This window comes from Callithrix jacchus, chromosome 1 (assembly GCF_049354715.1).
Source record: "Callithrix jacchus isolate 240 chromosome 1, calJac240_pri, whole genome shotgun sequence".
NCBI classification, from domain to species: Eukaryota; Metazoa; Chordata; class Mammalia; order Primates; family Cebidae; genus Callithrix; species Callithrix jacchus.
Window position 1 is genome coordinate 88,838,531 of NC_133502.1, and position 15,974 is coordinate 88,854,504.

The following is a 15,974-nucleotide window of genomic DNA, read 5'->3' on the forward strand; positions in this document are numbered from 1 at the left end:
GTTCAAGCAATCCTCCCATCTTTGGCCTCCCAAAGTGCTGGTATTACAGGCCATCAGCCACTGTGCCCAGCCAAATACTTTTCAATGTAATAGTGTATAACTATTATGGGCACATCAGAGTGATATGTAATAAATCTCTATCACCAGATCCTTATCAGTCCTAATGAGCTATAAGAGCAATTTTTTTAGCCTTTTATGAGGAAAATGTTCAAACATACAAAAAGTGAAGAAAAGTAAGATTAACTCCTAGCTTCAATATTTATTAATACTGTTAAGGACTGAATTGTGTCCCCGAAAAACATATGTTGAAGTTCTAACTCCAGTACCTCAGAATGTGACCTTATTTGGAAATACAGTCATTACAGATATAATTAGCTAAGAAGTGGTCATATTGGAATAGGGTGACCCATTAATTAGCTAATATGACTGTGTCCTTCTAAGACACATAGACACACAAGGGGAGAATACCATGTGACAATGGAGGCAATGGTTAGAAATTACACTGCCACAAGCCAAGGAATGCATGGCGCTACCAGAGGCTAGAAGAGGAAAAGAAGGATCCTCTTCTAATGGCTTCAGAGGGAACATGCCCTTTCAACGCCTTGATTTTGGACATCTAGCCTGTAGGACTTACGTCTCCAGAGACAATAAACTTCTGCTGTTCTAAGCCACCCACTTTATGGTACTTGGTTATGACAGGCTAGGAAACTAATGTACTAACCTGGCTTCTTTTATTTCTACTCCCCACTCCCAACAAATTTATTTCAAAGGAAATAAGAGATATTACACCATTACATCGATGATATTTAAAACTGTGTTTCTCAACTTTCTAAAAACCACCTTCCACTGGACAAGATTTTGATAACATTTACCTTTTCAGTCATTTGTATTATAAAACCAGTAGCTTCAGGTTGGGGGTCTTTTTTCCCCACCCTCATCCCAAATCAATTGTAACTATATATACATCAACAGAGATTCTGAAAGGACCTTTACAGTAAGGGATTGTTCCCTTCATCCTAGATGAAGAAAGGAGGAGCACATTAACAATAAAGGTCGGCCGGGCATGGTGGCTCATGCCTGTAATCCCAGCACTTTGGGAGGCCAAGGCGGGTAGATCACTTATGGTCAGGAGTTCGAGATCTGCCTGGCCAACATGGTGAAACCCCGTCTCTATAAAAAAGAAAAGAAAAGAAAAAAACCAATAAAGGTCATGCAGCATTCATTATGTATTGGTTTTATCAAAAGTTGAGAGAAAACTTCAACAAGTGCATATGCATAGGTCTAGTTAAACCTTACCTTTTAAATTAGGTAGTTCTCCAAGACTACATATTGTGGTCCTCAATCTTTGTTCCACTGGAGAAAACTTAATTAGTGGTGAAAGAGACTGTTTTCTTTTACCAATGGACATGCATAATGATGGCTTTGTACGGTCAGTATGCAAATCATGGGTGTCCAAAAAGTTAAGCACATCCTCTGTTTGTACATCTTGGGTAGCAGGACTCGATACTGGTTTGTGTCTTTCAGGTGTTAGGGGATTCGAGAGGTAAGATTCTTCCCTTTTCTTGGAAAGCGATTTCTTTAGAGCCTCATATCTACTGCAAAGAGCCTGAATATTGAAGTCTGATTCTGGAGTAGTCTGTCTCCTTTCATGTTCTAGAAGAATGCCACTATGCATAGGACTATTTGGCTCCAGTTTAAAATTGGCCTCTGAACTACTGGAACTATTAAAACTTAGGTGACCACCTTCTTCCAGAAGAGTTTCATGTAATATGCCAAAATCAGTATCTTTAAAACTCTCAGAACTAATTCCACTTGATATCTGGAAAGAGTTCCACAAGGCAGTTTTATTTGTGGAAGGCTTGTTACAAGAAGCTTGCAAGTGGTCCAGTGTTTTAGTATACTCCTCTTCACTGCCACGCATCACATCTATCCTGTTGCCAACAGCAGGGGAGAGTGTCTCCATTTGGCTAGTTTCTGAAAGCTTGGTTAAGGCTGTACATTCCAAATCTTGCTTGCAAATTACTTTCTTATTTAACAAACCTGACTGATTTTGTGTTAGCGGTTCATCTATGTGACTGGTCACCACATGTTTCCGAAGCACACACTTGCAATCTGAAACATCTTTCTCTTCAGTCGAATGAGACTGGCCAAAATCTGATACAGTGGTTTCAAAGAGAAAATCGGCCATGCTAACTTCTCTTTGATCATGCAACACAGAAGATGATTCTGGCAATACTTCTCTATGCTCAGTATCCATTTGAATTGGTTCTGTAGTTCTGTTTTCCTCCATTTCAATAGCTTTTCTCCATGAACTCCTAATTTCATTTACTAATTAAAAGGGAAGAAAACACAATTTACTAACATTCCCAAACACAGAACATGCAATGAATCATTTTATTTCTAACACTGAAGATAAAGCTCCTGACTCAGTATGTGTTCTATAAATATACTGGTTGGATGACAAGGCTCCACGATATAACAAATCCCACCATCAAAGAACCCCATCTCCAACTGATCACACACAAATAAACACATATAAAGACAGATGTTCCTGAAATGTGCATCAACTTTTACATAGCACATATGAATTGCATGTATTAAAAAGAAATTTTCTTGTCCATCTAGGCCATGGTTTGACAAACATTTTCTGTAAGGGCCAGATAGTAATATTTAAGGCTTTGCAGGCCATCCATTCTGTCTAACTACTTAACTCTGCCATGACAGCATGAAAGTAGCCATAAACAATGTCAACAAATGAATACACTTATGTTCAATACAATTTTATTTACAAAAACACACAAAATTAGGCCCGATTTGGTTCAGAGGCTATAGTTTCTGACCTAGGCTGTGGCTCAGTTCAAACTGAATTAAATCAACAGCAAAACAGAAATTATTTAATTACACAACCAAGATGATGTGCCTCCTAAGGACACCAATATCAGAACTTTCCCTACACAAATTACAGGTTATGGGGAAAAAGGTATTGGGCAGTTTGACTCATTTAGAAGGGTTTATGGCTGATGCTTCTTGTTGATAACTGTAAGAACATAGCCTCTGTACTCTATAAATATGTGGATAACAGGTCAGAACTGGAGACAAGAGATTTTTTTTTTTAAGACGGGGTTTCACCATGTTGGCCGGGCTGGTCTTGAACTCCAGATCTCAGGTGATCCGCCTGCCTTGGCCTCCGAAGTGCTTGGATTACAGGTGTGAGCCACCATACCTGGCCGAGATTTTTTTAATGCTCAAATAAGATCTTTCTAGATAAAAGCCAAGTAAAACAACAAAAACAAAATTGCGTATTATCAAAATGTTGTATCTCTGTATAATGAGTACACTAAAGGCACAAAATACTGCTAAAAGACTGTTAACGTGAGAATGCCCATACTTAGTATGTTGATAAAGTGCCTTACAGCAGCATAAATAAAAAGTCATTGCTGCCAGGCCCGGTGGCTCACGCCTGGAATCCCAGCATTTTGGGAGGCCGAGGCGGGCAGATCATGAGGTCAAGAGATGGAGACCATCCTGGCCAACATGGTGAAACCCTGTCTCTACTAAAAACACAAAAATTAGCTGGGCGTGGTGGTGCACACCTGTAATCCCAGCTACTTGGGAGGCTGAGGCAGGAGAATTGCTTGAACCCTGAAGGTGGAGGTTGCAATGAGCCGAGACAGCACCACTGTACTCCAGCCCGGCGCCTGGCGACCGAGCAAAACTCTGTCTCAAAAACAAAGAAAAACCTCTGTCTCAAAAAAAAAAAAGTCATTGCCAACTAAGCTAAAAAGATCTATCAGGCCAAGGTTCTACCAGTGGTAATGTAAAAGAAAGAAAAAAGAGTTACAGAAAGCATTATTAACTTACTCAAGTTTTCTGGAGTGCGGGGAATCTGATTACTTGTTAAGAAGGGGTTAGAACCCAGAGATTCAATTAATTCCTCTAATTTTACTTCTTTTCCTTCAGAGAACTGTGGTGCATCAGATAAAACTGCTCTGGCAACCTAAATCAGAAAAGAAAAAGTAAAGCAAAGATTACCAAGCCCGCTGGTAGAATGCAACAAAACCCTAATAAGCACTTCATGGTCAGCAGCCCCTCCCATTGCAGACAGCACAAAAATAAGCAACAAAGAAGTTCCCAGACAACTCTGTATAGACCATCTAGGTACAATCCTGTTAAGTGAAATGATACTCTAAAGTATTTCCTCATCTTAAATGGAGAGCCCATATAAAGGAAAGAATAGATAACAATCTTTTTTTTTTTTTTTGAGACAGAGTTTCACTCTTGTTACCCAGGCTGGAGTGTAATGGCGCGATCTCGGCTCACTGCAACCTCCGCCTCCTGTGTTCAGGCAATTCTCCTGCCTCAGCCTCCTGAGTAGCTGGGATTACAGGCACGCGCCACCATTCCCAGCTAATTTTTTTTTTGTATTTTTAGTAGAGACGGGGTTTCACCATGTTGACCAGAATGGTATCGATCCTTGACCTCGTGATCCACCCACCTCAGCCTCCCAAAGTGCTGGGATTACAGGCGTGAGGCACCGTGCCTGGCCGGATAACAATCTTTACACTGGGAAGATTTAGGGGCAGTTCTAATCGCCCAATGACCTAGGCTGTTATCTGCCACAACTTTGAGCTTGACAGCTCTGTATTCACTAAAATGACTAGCTTTAAAGGAAGCACTCTTCTCTCAATTATAATTAATTTGCACAGTAACACCTCTATTAAGAAATAAAATCATTCTGACAACAGACCTCTTTGCCAGAAACCTCATTAACAGATCTAAATTAATGAAAGAAGCAGAGATACATTCTAAAACATGGAAAAGTATGTAATATCATAATAGTGCTCTCTATTAACCATCAATAAAACTGAAAATAAAACATGCAAATTAAAAACTCTGCCCCCTGACATCACTAAAAAATAAACTTCTTGAAGCCATAATTGGCCCAAGAAAATAAAGGGCTTCTCCCTCACAAAAACAAAGTGCTTCTGGGAATTCAAATACTGAATATCACCTGTCATAAACACTCTTAAAGAAAATTAATTTCATTTTACTTTCAGAGCCTCATGAGATTTTAAGACTTTCCTCGCCTATCTGATCCCATTGCTAATATAAATTATTTTAACCAGAAAATGTGTTTTTCCTTTCAAAATTAGGAAAGTAAAAACTACTGACTTTTCTTTAGTGTAGAGTCAATGAAAAGAAACAACAGAATATTGTTTAGAGATTTAAAAGGACTTAGGGACCATGAAACTAGACCTCAGATTACAAAGAAGAAAAATGACTGATCCAGTCAGGCATGGTGGCTCAAGCCTATAATCCCAGCACTTTGGGAGGATGAGGCTAGAGGATCACTTCGGCTCAGGGTTCAAGACCAGTCTGGGCAAAAAAGTGAGTCTCCAACTCTACAAAAAACAAAAAACAGCCAGGCAAAGTGGTGCACACCTGTTGTCGTAACTGTCTGACAGGCTAAGAAGGAAGGAGCCCTTGAGCCCATGAGTTCAAGTTGACAGTGAGCTATAATTGCACAACTGCACTCCAGCCTGGGTGACAGAACAAAACCCTGTCTTAAAAGAAAAAATGACTGACATCCAGTTCTTATTTGGACAATGTTCACTTAGTTTGATCAGGAATGCAATAAAGGAGGGAACTCCAATACCTGAATTAATAATATCCACTAAACCAAATTTTTCTTTCAGTCTCTCAGGAATAAAAAGTTAATACTGATTTTCTGGCTGCTTAATCAAATTCAAGCAATGCAAAGCATGTTGTGGGAAACATGTATTAAAAATATTAGTGAATAACTTCAGGATTTAATTTGGGTAAACTGAGTTCTGTAATACTGAGCAATGGTGGTATTACGTGGTCACTTACCAGTGAAAAGCAGAATAGTGTTAAGGGATGGGGCTAGTTAGGAAAATCAAGCTAATGAACAATGTATCTAATCACGTCAGAAATATTTTAGACAACAAAAGGAACAAAACCTGCACTCAGAGATATGATACTGCAGTGTGTTCTAATATTCCAAAAAAGAGGAAACTCAGTTAAGCAACAAACAACAGTGATAAAGTATTTTAATAGAGTATAAACACTGGGTACATTTATCTAACTATGCAATGGTTAATCTCCAAAATATCTCAAATGTATCATTTGTATACCTCCAGGTAATATTTAAAGAATGGAAAGTGGGTTGTAAACCACAGATGTAATACTAACTAAATAAGTTTATATTACATCTATTCCTACTTTTGGGGAAGATCAATTTTGCTTTAACCATAATTTTTATTATCTACAGCCTCTTTTACACCATATTACTGCAGGTAATCAATAATTAACTGTATTTCACTTAGGATCCCAACACCATTGAGAAAATAACTTGTTTTTGTTTTTTGAAACAGGGTCTCCATTAGTCACTCAGGCTGGAGTGCAGTGGTGCCAACACAGCTAACTGCAGCCTCAACCTCCTGGGCTTAAGTGATCCTCCACCTCAGCCTCACCAGTAAATAGCTGGGACTTCAGAGGTGCCATCATGCTCAACTGTTTTTTTTTTTAAATTTTTTGTAGAGATGGGTTCTGCCATGTTGCCCATGCTGGTCTTGAACTTCTGGGCTCAAGTTTTCCTCTTGTAACAGCCTCCCTGAGCCTCTGCCTCCCTACTACAATTTGCACCACATTAATTTTGCTTTAACCATAATTTTTATGATCCATAGCCTTCTTTATCCCATATTACTCCAGGTAATCAATAATTAACTGTAATCCCCAAGTGTTGGGATTACAGGCATGAGGCAGTGTGCCCATCATTGGATATTTAAGTATATTCATTATAGTCTTTTCTCACCTCTTCTACCAGATGATCTTGCTCTTTTTGAAATGAATCACTTATTTTAGTTGGCAGAGACCCTCCAAATGCACTACTCTCTGTATTCTTTGCAATAGCTGATAATGGAGAATTTTCCACTTCAAATTCCGGTGTTTTCTTAGAAATTGCTTCGTTTTTTTCTTTGGGAGTTCTCATCTTTGTGTCCTGAAGAAGACAGATATGTAATGTTAAACCCTTAATGATCACGGCTGATCTTCAAGCTTACTTCATTAGCAGTTCACTGGTTCTCATGAACCTATAAAAGGTTATTAATATTATTGTGAAATTGTATGTCACTTGCAGAATTAACTAATTCCAATATTCCCACTTAGCAGTAAGAAATATATAAGTAGATATGGCACAAATACTAGAAAATGTGAAAACAGAAATTAAATTTAACTATGGTATCAACAAAAATAAATAATACTTTATAATTTAGTATGGTCACAATTAATTGAGAATTATTTTAAAATATACCTTTTCAAGTAGTGTAACATTATTCCTATCTGATGGCAAAACTGACTGCAACAAGAAAGAGGCAGGGCTAAAAGGAAAAAAGACAACAAATCCAAGTTATAAGGAGGAAGGAATTCCATTCCCTTTACGAGTCTAACTATTCTAAAAAAACTGTCTGCCCCGTATCTGTCCGTTACGATTTCACTCAATTCGTCCCGGTCATCAAAAGTCAGTTAGTTTATTCTAGGGAGGCATGGTGACAAATAGAGCAGTATTGCAGCCCAATTTGTGTATCAGCCTCCCAATTACGAAGACTTTACTTACCACATACCGAGTCAACAGTATTTTTATTTGAAAGGGTTAAATGACTTAATGTTAACACTCCAAAACTTGAACACAGGTTAAAAACAGATTCAATTAACTAGAATTGCATTATTACAATGTCACAGGGTCCAAATCACAGTTTCGTTGTAGCAAACTTTTTTTTTCTGAGATGGAGTTTTGCTCTTGTTCCCCAGGCTGGAGTGCAATGGCGCGATATCTCACCTCACTACAAGCTCCGTCTCCTGGGTTCAAGCTACCTGCCTCAGCCTCCTGAGTAGCTAGGATTACAGACATGTACCACCAAGCCTGGCTAATTTTCTATTTTTAGTAGAGATGGGGTTTCTCCACGTTGGCCAAGCTGGTCTCATACTTCAGACCTCAGGTGGTCCGCCCGCCTGGGCCTCCCAAAGTGCTGAGATTACAGGCGTCAGCCACCATGCCCGGCCTAGCCAGAGACTTATTTTTAAGATTCTTTTGAAGCTTCATGTCCAAAATCATATGCTAAATTTTTTGCTCTATAGCAAATATGTTACATGTCACAGTAACATCATAAGGTTAGAATTTTTGTTTGCCACATTGTATTTCTTAATCTTTTATATTCCCTTGCCCTTTTGGATAAATATTAAAACTTTATGCATCTTTTCATGCTAATTGTAAAATGTTATTAAATTTTAAAATCTTCAAAGAAATGGTAACATTTTTACTTTGATCTTTAAAGACCTTTAAAATGCAAAAACCTAGTTTTTCTACTCTAGTTAATACAATAGACAGGATTACCACTTTCAACAGCATGCTGGTGCTTTCCTGTCTTCTTATAACTAGAAGTACAAAATTAATAGCATTGCAAATATTTTATATCATAGTAAATATAATTTTCAAACTTTTTCAAACATGCACTCTTAGAATCTTTGCCTATCCAAACCTAATTCAAAATCACTGCAATTGCTCAAGCTTCAACTTAGCATTGACAAAATATGATCCAGATATCAAAGGCAAAGGGTGATCATCTACCAGATTTTGCGGGAAATTTTACATTAAAATGATCAAAAAGCCCCCTGAAACAGAGCCAGCAATCTATGGACCAATGCCACTAAGATGCCACCACTGCAAGAAGATAAGGACAAAGGCTATGTCTTTCCCTAAGCCTATTCCCAGGGACTAACACAGTGGTTGGTAGTGCAATACATACACGTTAACTGTTTGATGGACTGATGGAATCGATGAGTAAATGCCACTTGAGAATGGGGTTCTTATAGGTGACAAGTGTTTCCATTTGAATGATTCTTGTGGAACCTTATAGCAGAGAACAATGGAAACATTCTATACCCTCCCCTCTCTCATTTCTGAACTGGTAATATGCTATTAAACCTGTTAACATCACAATCTAAGACAACTTTAAAGAAGCCCTGGCTCAGTCTTTATACTTTATCCTTTTGCCATGCCAAGATTGAGGCCCGTGAAATCCTAGCACTGTAACAAAAGAGAAGAAAGGATAGTGATCACATTGCAGAAATTTGTCCTAACGGAACAGCACAGAGTAAAAAAAAAAAAAAAGGGACATACCTTTTGTAGTAGTAAAAAAATTAAAATGAGAGGAAATTAAGTCTAAAAATAAATGCAGTGTTACAAAGCCATTATCAATGAAAATTGGCGAATGTTATCTAGACATACACACAGCCAAGAAAAAAAATCACATCTGTTTATACTATGTTAATGTTTTAAAATTTTGTACCTTAGAATTTTGCATTATTAAATTTGTATTTAGATTGTATCCATGCTTTGATTAGAGCTACTTTTTTTCTTTTGAGACAGATTTTCACTCTGTTGTCCAGGCTGGAGTAGCAGTGGCGGGATCCCAGCTCACTGCAACCTCTGCCTCCTGGGTTCAATGGGTTCAAGCAATTCTCCTGCCTCAGCCTCGTGAGTAGCTAGGACTATAGGCACCCACCAGCACACTCAGCTAATTTTTGTAGTTTTAGTAGAAACAGGGTTTCGCCATGTTGGCCAGGCTGGTCTTGAACTCCTGACCTCAGGTGATCTGCCTGCTTCAGCATCTCAAAGTGCTAGGATTATAGGCGTGATCCACCATGCTAAATATATATATGATGATATACAGGCCTAGGTAAGAACTTGGGGGAAAAAAGTTTACAAGTGATTCCTCAGAAATTTTAACCAATTATTTCTCATTTTTATTTGCTATTGTTGTTATATCAATAATTAGGAGAATAATAAAAATAGGAACTATAAAAAGGAAAAGATGTGAGACTAGAATTCAATTCTAACACAAATGTTTAGCTGATGTGTATGCAAGATCATATTGCCCTTCTTATCTTTGAAACATGGTAGAGGAGAAAACATAGAACTTAGATGTCTAGAAAAACAGCGTTGTTACCATTAGAAATATCATGGAACACCCACAGACACACACAGAAAGCCATTGCAAAGATAATGCTCAGAGTATACACCAAAGGCATCACCAATTGCTGAATTCTGGTTTTAAGTATAATGAAGCTTCCATGAGCTCACTCTGATTGCAACCAGAAATGAAAGCCAGGCACAGTGGCTCACATCTGAAATCCTAGCATTTTGGGAAGCTGACATGGGAGGATCACTTGAGCTCGGAAGTTTGAGACCAGCCTGGGCAACACAGAGAGACCTCATCTCTACCAAAAAAAAATTTTTTTTTAATTAGCTGGGTGTGGAGGCACATGCCTATACTCCTAGCTACTTGGATAGCTAAGGCAGGAGGATCACTTGAGCCCAGGAGGTCAAAGCTGCAGTGAGCTGTGACTGCATCACTGTACTCCTGCCTGGGTGGCAGAGCAAGACCCCTCTCAAAAAAAAAAAAAAAAAAAAAAAAAAAAGTCAGCAATGAGATTTATGGAAAAGACTACATATCTTTCAGTATCCGTGAATGATAACTGCATGTGATAGGGCCAGTAACACTGCCTAAAAACTACATTCTTTCCATGTTTTTTAACTGAATAGTTATATTGATCATATCCACATATGAATTTCCCAGTTAACTACATTGCTACTGATATAAAATAGTGTAACTGCTGAACTACAGGCAAAAAAGGTATTATTTTCTTTCATAAGTACAGTCCATCTGTGTTACATATTACTGATGGAACATTTAACTACATATACCTTTAACAGAGAAGAATTTTGAGCAGACTACTTCCACATCCCAGTAACTTAGCTTTTCATAGGCCTTCTGTTCTATTCCACTATCTAGCAATAATAATCTTTGACATCCCATTAAGCACTGATCCCTCACCAGGCTTTCCCCTACCTCCTGTCAGTATCTAAAATCCATCATTAAAATAATCAGGAGCTTATAATAAAAGATTCAGGGGCTTTGAGGAAGACAGATGTAGAAATCTAAGTATATTTAATATAGCTTCTTTCTCCTATATTATGAGTTTCCTTTTGAACTACATTCTTAGGAGTGGCATTTCTGTCTCCTGTAGAATTCTTTTTTTTTTTTTTTTGAGATGGAGTCTTGCTGTTGCCAGGCTGGAGTGCAATGGCGCAATCTTGGCTCACTGCAACCTCCACCTCCTGCGTTCAAGTGATTCTTCCGCCTCAGCCTCCTGAGTAGCTGGGACCACAGGCATGTGCCGCCACGCCTGGCTAATTTTTGTATTTTTAGTAGAGACGGGGTTTCACCATGTTGGCTAGGATGGTCTCAATCTCCTGACCTCGTGATCCACCCACTTCAGCCTCCCAAAGTGCTGGGATTATAGGTGTGAGCCACCACGCCTGGCCTCCTATAGAATTCTGATAGTGTATCTTGGCACAAAATTCTTCAAAACAAATAATCTTTTTTTTTTCTCAGATGGAGTTTCACTCTTGTTATCCAGGCAGGAGTGCAATGGTGCAACCTCACCTCTGCAACCTCTACCTCCCAGGTTCAAGCAATTCTCCTGTCTCAGCCTCCCAAGTAGCTGGGATTACAGGCATGCGCCACCACACCAGCTAATTTTTTATATTTGTAGTAGAGACGGAGTTTCACCATGTTGGTCAGGCTGGTCTCGAACTCCTGACCTCAGGTGAGCCACCCACCTTGGCTTCCCAAAGTGCTGGGATTACATGCACGTACCTGGCCCTCCCTCCAAAAATAAGAATCTTAAGGTTTAATGGAGTTCATAAATAAAATCTGCTATATATATTAATCTAGTATCCCCATCAATATTTAGTCCAGCAAAATATCTTAATCAAAATACTTAATTTGCTCTCTCAAGGGAAAACAAACCAAAAACATACTTGAGCTTGGGAAGCAACAACCATACCCTCACCCAGCCTGCCATAAAAGCAATTGTAATATGAGTGTAAAATACATAGGCCAGTAACTTTACTGTCTCTTCAATACCAGATCCTCACAGAAGATTTCATTATTTTTCTTTAGGAACTCAAAAACCTAACATCAAATCCAGATAAGACTAAAAACACAGTTCTTCCACAACTAGTCCTGACTGCTGTGAACTGGAAGATTACTGCAGAACTACCAGTAACTCAATTTCACAAAAACAGTTTTGACTCTGGTTATAGTGTTACAGCTTATTAACTTACTAAGAATATATAGAATGATGAGTGCTTCAATTCATTTAAAATTTAGGATTTCCTTTTATAATTTTCCTAAGTATTTTATTTTCATCTGTCTCTCATTCATCTACTTAAGGAAGTAGGAATGAAAGACACCTATTTAGGTTGAAAAAAAAAAAAAAAACAAAACCAACAAAGTTTGTGTTGGATTGCATGTAATAATGTTTAATTTCAATAAAGAATATGCTCCCCAATCAGATTACATACATAGAGTTCACAGATTTTTTTTTTGCTTATATAATCTGTAATCTGTCCAAAATGGGATAATAGAGGAGAAAAAACAGGCAATAAAGGAAACAGGAATATTACTGAAAGAAGTTAGAACAAAGTTCAGTTTTTTTCATATGTTAAATCTGGGGGTTACAGTAAATCAGAAATTCTCCAAATTCTTTTTAAGCATGGAACTCTTCTTATCAAGTAGTTTACCAAACACCCCAATACATAATATATATAAAAGAGCAAGTTGCCCAAGCTAAAGTGGGAAAGAGCTACACCAGCCACAGGTTATGCTAGATTCATCCACTACATAAAATGGCATTAAAGGATACAGCCTGAAAATTATCTGGACAAGATTACCTCAAAGGCCCCCAAACATTTCGACTTGTCAATAGAGTGGTTTCAAAAAAGTTCACACACATAAAAAGGCAAAAACTCCCAAACTTGCATTAGATAATTTCCAAATAATCCCCATGGAAACCCAATATTTAGACAAACAATAGAAGGGAAAAAAACTCCCATGTACCATAAATGTTGGACCTTTTCTGAAAATGTGGGTCTATGGTAGAAAACTACTATCTGGCTAAAGGGCAAAATGAGCTTGGTGCAGTGGCTCACGTCTATAATCACAGAACTTTGGGAGGCCAAGTTGGGCAGATCACCTGAGATCGGGAGTTTGAGACCAGCTTGGCCAACATGGCAAAACTCTGTCTCTACTAAAAATACAAAAATTAGCTGGGCATGGTGGCGGGCGCTTGTAATCCCAGCTACTTGGGAGGTAGCTTGAACCCAGGAGGAGAACTGCTTGAACCCAAGAGGCAGAGGTTGCAGTAAGCCAAGATTGCTCCATTGTACCCCAGCCTGGGCAACAAGAGCAGGCTCCATCTTATTCATTCATTCGCTCATAAATAAATAAACCAGGCAAAATTATGCATTATTCCAGAGTAAGTAAGTTTGAAAACTGGTTTAAGCTGGAAATAAAATTAATATAGGAAAAATATCAATATAAAAATCAAATTTGGGCCAGGCACAGGGGGTCATGACCATAATCTCAACACTTAGGGAGGCTGAAGCAGGAGGATCTTTTGAGGCCAGGAGTTATAGACTAGCCTCTGCAACCTAGAAAGACCAAACCTTTTGTTTTTTCTTTTAGTACAGACAGGGTCTTGCTAGTCCTAGACTGGTCTAGAACTCCTGGGCTCAAGCAATCTTCCTACCTCAGCCTCCCAAAGTACTGGGATTATAGGAGTAAGCCACTACACCCAGTTCCATCTCTATTTTTTTATAAAATAAATTTTTTTTTAATGTTTAACAAAAGAAAATCGAATTTGTTTTACCGGTTGGCTAGATCTTGTAGAGTTTCCATGGTATCACTGTCTCCTCTACAACCATTTTCTTGATTATGTTGCTTATGTGTATCTAAAGAAATTTAAAAATTGATTACTCTGTTTGTACATTCTAATATTCAAGGATCTCTTGAAATTCTAGAACAACTTCTATATAGAAAAAAAACAAAAAAATCAAAATCATATGCACACTAATAGGAAAAGATAGTTTTCTACTGATAAGCGTAAAGTGATGAGCAGAAAAATAACAAGACAATATCCAGCTTTTATAAAAGAAATGATGGCTACTACTAAAACAAGTTTCTCAAAGAGTAAGGACCCTTAATTCCCCAGTGTTACATGCTTTATGTTTATATACACAGTTCATGAGATTATCAAAAAAAACCAGCAAGGCCAAAAAGTTATAGTCTTGAATATTTCAGTGCACATTTATGATATCAGTCAACCTATATATTTATTCTTCAACCTATGACTGAAAAACTGAATAACTACATGCTACTACCATACTAATGATGGGAAAGAAAAGATGGAGACTGTGCCTCCAAAGAGTCAGTCTAGGAAAAGATAGTGATGACTCAAGTGTTATGCTGTACATATACAGTACTATGACAAAAGTATACACAGAATTTAATGAGGCAGAGGAGACATCCAGCCCAGACTGAGGATGGGAAGAAAGCATGAAGGTACTGAAAGAATAACATAGAAGTTGCTATGCTGAAGTACAGGGTATATCCAGTGGAAGCATGCTGGGAAATAAGATTGGTGGAGAAAGCCATGGCTGGATTACAGAAGATCTGACAGTCCAAGGGCTCAACCTTTTTCAACATGTTACCTTCTGAAAGGCTTTCCCCATTTTTATATGTCCAAAGTGAAACAGAAGCCACAATGAAATAAGATGACACCATAAAAAACAGGCAGTTATAGAAAAGAAGTAAGTAAGGCTTACAGAGGTAAAAAGTACGTACCTACGACTACTAACTACTAAACAGGCCAAAAAGCAGATTAAACATAACTGAAAGATAATCAGTCAGTTATAAGAGAGATCTAAAGAAAATACCTAGAAAGAAGCCATGAGATACAAAAAAATTATAAATATAAATGAGAAGTTAAAAGAAATGAAAGACAGAAGTCCCAACAACAGGAGTTTCAGAAGGAAAGGATCAAAAGAATAAGAGACAAAGTAATATTATAAGAGATATTGGTGAATAAGTTTCTAAAACTGAAGAAAGATAAGAGCTTTCAGAATAAATAAGCACACACAAACCACAAATAGGCAAATTCTTTTTTTTTTTTTTTTTTTGGTGAGACAGGGTCTTGCTTTGTCACCCAGGCTGAGTGCAGTGGCAAAATAATGGCTCACTGCAGCCTCAACTTCCTGGGCTAAAGCCATCCTCCCACCTCAGCCTCCCAAGTAAATGGGACCACAGGTTTGTGACACCACGCCCAGCTAATTTTTTGTATTTTTTTGTAGAGTTAGGATCTCACTATATTGCCCAGGTTGGTCTCCCAGGCTCAAGCAATCCTTCTGCCTCAGCCTCCCAAAGTATTGGAATTACAGGCATAAGCTATCATGCCCAGCCAAAGAAAAACCTTAAAAGCAACCAGAAATCAAAAATTAACTAACTACAAATGGGCTGAGCCCGGTGGCTCATGCCTGTAATCCCAGCATTTTGGGAGGCCAAGGCAGGCAGATCACATGAGGTCAGGAGTTTGAGACCAGCCTTGCCAATGTGGTAAAACTCCATCTTTACTAAAAATATATAAATTAGCCAGGCATGGTGGCACACACCTGTAATCCCAGCTACTTGGAAGCCTGAAGTAGGGGAAGCATTTGAATCCAGGAGGGAGAGGTTGCAGTGAGCAGAGATTGTGCTCTTGCACTCCAGCATGGGCAACAATAGCAAGACTCCCTCTCAAAAAAAAAAAAAATTATGAATGGGCCAGGCACAGTGGTTTATGCCTGTAATCCCAGCACTTTGGAAGGCCAAGGTGGGCAGATCACTTGAGGTCAGCAGTTCAAGAACAGCCTGGTCAATGTGGTGAAGCACCGTCTCTATTAAAAATACAAAAATTTGCAAGGTGTAGTGGCGCATGCCTGGAATCCCAGCTACACACTAAGCTCAAGCAGAATTGTTTGAACCAGGGAGGCAAAGGTTGTAGAGAGCTGA

General features: G+C 38.4%; 1 non-coding gene and 1 pseudogene across 2 annotated transcripts in view; both read right to left on the bottom strand.

The window, feature by feature from the left end:
* Window positions 1–15,974, bottom strand: part of LOC100405729 (HAUS augmin-like complex subunit 6) — a 50,104-nt pseudogene that overhangs the window by 1,790 nt on the left and 32,340 nt on the right. Inside the window, exons 12-16 of the transcript XR_013532825.1 lie at window positions 13,798–13,879; window positions 7,334–7,400; window positions 6,836–7,021; window positions 3,862–3,997; window positions 1,297–2,328 (exon numbers count right to left, since the gene is read on the bottom strand). The product of XR_013532825.1 is annotated as an HAUS augmin-like complex subunit 6 (transcript). The remainder of the gene's footprint in view (window positions 1–1,296; window positions 2,329–3,861; window positions 3,998–6,835; window positions 7,022–7,333; window positions 7,401–13,797; window positions 13,880–15,974) is intronic.
* On the bottom strand, window positions 7,482–7,616 carry LOC118148396 (small Cajal body-specific RNA 8). Its single transcript, XR_004735207.1, has one exon.